This window comes from Bubalus bubalis, chromosome 7 (assembly GCF_019923935.1).
Source record: "Bubalus bubalis isolate 160015118507 breed Murrah chromosome 7, NDDB_SH_1, whole genome shotgun sequence".
NCBI lineage: Eukaryota > Metazoa > Chordata > Mammalia > Artiodactyla > Bovidae > Bubalus > Bubalus bubalis.
In genome coordinates, this window is record NC_059163.1 from 29,525,811 (window position 1) to 29,528,845 (window position 3,035).

The following is a 3,035-nucleotide window of genomic DNA, read 5'->3' on the forward strand; positions in this document are numbered from 1 at the left end:
CTATTTATGTTAGACTAGAAAAGAACAACCTTTTGAAAAATATGCTAATTCTGTCTTGTTGAGGGAGTGTGTACAGTATAAAAAACTAGAGGAACCTAGGATGGAGTTCACCAGTCATTTAAGTTAGCAGACTGGTCCTTACAACATGTGCCCTTTTGTGATATGTGTGTGTGTATGTGTGTTAATTGCACAGTGATGGCCAACTCTTTGTGACCCCATGGACTGTACCCACCAGGCTCCTCTGTCCATGGAATTCTCCAGGCAAGAATACTGGAGTAGCCATTCCCTTCTCCTAAGTATCTTCCTGACCCAAGGGTCAAACCCAGGTCTCCCACAATGCAGGCAGATTCTTTACCATCTGAGCCACCAGGGAAGCACCACCCGCCACCTCCCCCAACTCCCCCAACTCCCCCAACTTTCATGATAACAGTGCTTATTCAGTCCTTTCTTATTTGCCTGTCTCTTGTATGGGTATAGAGAAGATTATTCTAGAAAGCAGGTAATTAGGCATTTCTAGTTCTTGGGAGGTTTAATCTTTACTTTTCTCAGGAATGTGAAGCATCAGCAGGTTTTGTTTGTCTTTAAAATGAGGAGGATTCTAGTGAAGCTGACTTGTTACTCCACAAATATCTTAAAAGTGTGGAACTTTCCCTCTGGAATTATTATATGTGAATGGATTCCTACATTTTACAATGGAAAAGCATGAAATCATAGCCGGCTTGGCTACTGCTATTATTCATTTAGCAGCTTTTATTCTTTTAACAGTTAAGCTTCCATTATGTTTTACTATTTGTTACATACCATTTTTGTGTGTTTTATGCATTTTGCAGTTAACTATTTGAAAGAACGTTTAGTCCTTGAACGTAAGAGTGATTTACCATTCTCATGCTTTTATCTTTTACCAAGGCCATGTGTATTTTTAAAGATAATAATAAGTTTTGCTATTAAAAAAGCCTAATAACACACTTTATTTTTCTTGCTACCTATAGCAAGTCCTAATTTTCAAGTGTTGGGGCATGTGCTTGGGAATGTATTGATGTACAACATATATACCTACAAATATTAGATGCTGTGTCAAACACAGTGACAAGCACAGGTGAAAAGGAATAGAAAGCTCTGACAATCAGTACACAGATTTTTGGACACACATACAAACAATAGGCTAAGTTGAAAATAGTATTCTAGAATGCTAAGTTTTGCAGGAAATATATGTAATTTTGAAAGAGTTCTTTTTTATTTATCAGAAGTTTTATTTACTATTCATAGTGAAAAACAGACAGTTTTAAAACCATATTAATTCTGGTATTAGGAGTTTATTTACTTGAGGAATATATGTTTCTATGCATTTGTAACAATGATTTGCAAAATTATAAGAAAGTGAAGTGATATTTTCTTCTGTTAGATTTATTTCTATATGTTTATATATATATATAAAGTATGACTTTAAGATAATGAGAATATTGTACATTGAAAGAAAACAGTTTAAAATGTATGGAATGTATACTTCAAAATATATGTTGTCCATCAGGTCATCAAAGGAAGTTGTCGTTGTTGTTCAGCCACTCAGTTGTGTCCGACTCTTTGTGACCCCATGGATTGCAGTATGCCAGGTTTCCCTGTCCTTACCTGTCTCCCAGAGTTTGCTTAAACTTATGTCCATTGAGTTGGTGATGCCGTCCAACCATTTTGTCCTCTGTCATCCCCTTCTCCTCCCGCTTCAAGCTTTCCCAGCATCAGGGTTTTTTCCAATGAGTCGGCTTTTTGCATCAGGTGGCCAAAGTATTGGAGCGTCAGCTTCAGCATCAGTCCTTCCAATGACTATTCAGAGTTGATTTCCTTTAGGATTGACTGGTTTGATCTCCTTGCAGTCCAAGGGACTCTCAACAGTCTTTCCCAACACCACAGTTCGAAAACATCAAATCAAAGGAAGAAGTCAAATCTTTTTTGAAAAAAATTTGTAATTGCTCCACGATGAATTAGCCTGGGTTTTATAAGAAAATCACTCTCATTTCCTTATTTTCACTCTTACCCGCAAATATTATTCAGCTTGTTTTTTTGTTTATTCTTCAGACTTGGCTTGTAAAATAAATCTATTTTGTTAATAGTGAATATTATTCACTGACTCAGTGAATAGTGAATATTATTCACTGATTCTCTGACTCAGAAGCTACCATAGTTTCCCTTTTGTGGATATCTTTCAGATAAAGTTTAAGAAAATACAATTATATAAATGTGTTTATTTCTCTTGTATTTGTCAACCTAGATAGTAAAATGCTCATAATTTCTCAGCTTACTTTTGTTTTATTAAGGAATCACTTGATCTCCTGATGCCTGTGATTTTTCCTCTGCAAAGCAGGAAATCAGCCCTGCACCCCAATTTGTGCAACATCATTATGACAGAGAAAGGAGATGACAGCAAGGGAATTCCATCTTGGCCTGCTAAAAATAAAGTCCATCCCTTCTTTGAGGCAGACTTTGGATAGGTATCCCAATTCAGAGGCCTTTCCCAACTAGGAAGAATGGCGGAGCAGTTAAGTACATAGGCTCTACCACAGGGCTGTTATGCGCATTGCTTTCTACTACAGGCTTACCCAACTTAGCTTCTTATTGGATAGGTATCTTCAGACAAGTTATTTTAGTCATTCAGAACTTATTCCCCCTCCTTAAAATGAGGTCTTTAAAATCATCTTTATAATGATGCAAACATGGTAGAATTAAATGAACTAAAAAATAATATACTTAAAACAAGAGCTAGAACATAGTAAGTGCTATAAACATTATAGTTACATACTGACCTGTAGGACTTCTGCATTTGAACATCCAGAAACCTCTATTTATACCTCTGCAGCAGTATTTATCTTTGTTTCAAAGTAGTGTTTTGATTTATATTAGAGCAACCCACTCCAGTACTCTTGCCTGGAAGATCCCATGGACGGAGGAGCCTGGTAGGCTGCAGTCCATGGGGTCGCTAAGAGTCGGGCACGACTGAGAGACTTCACTTTCACTTTTCACTTTCATGCATTGGAGAAGGAAAT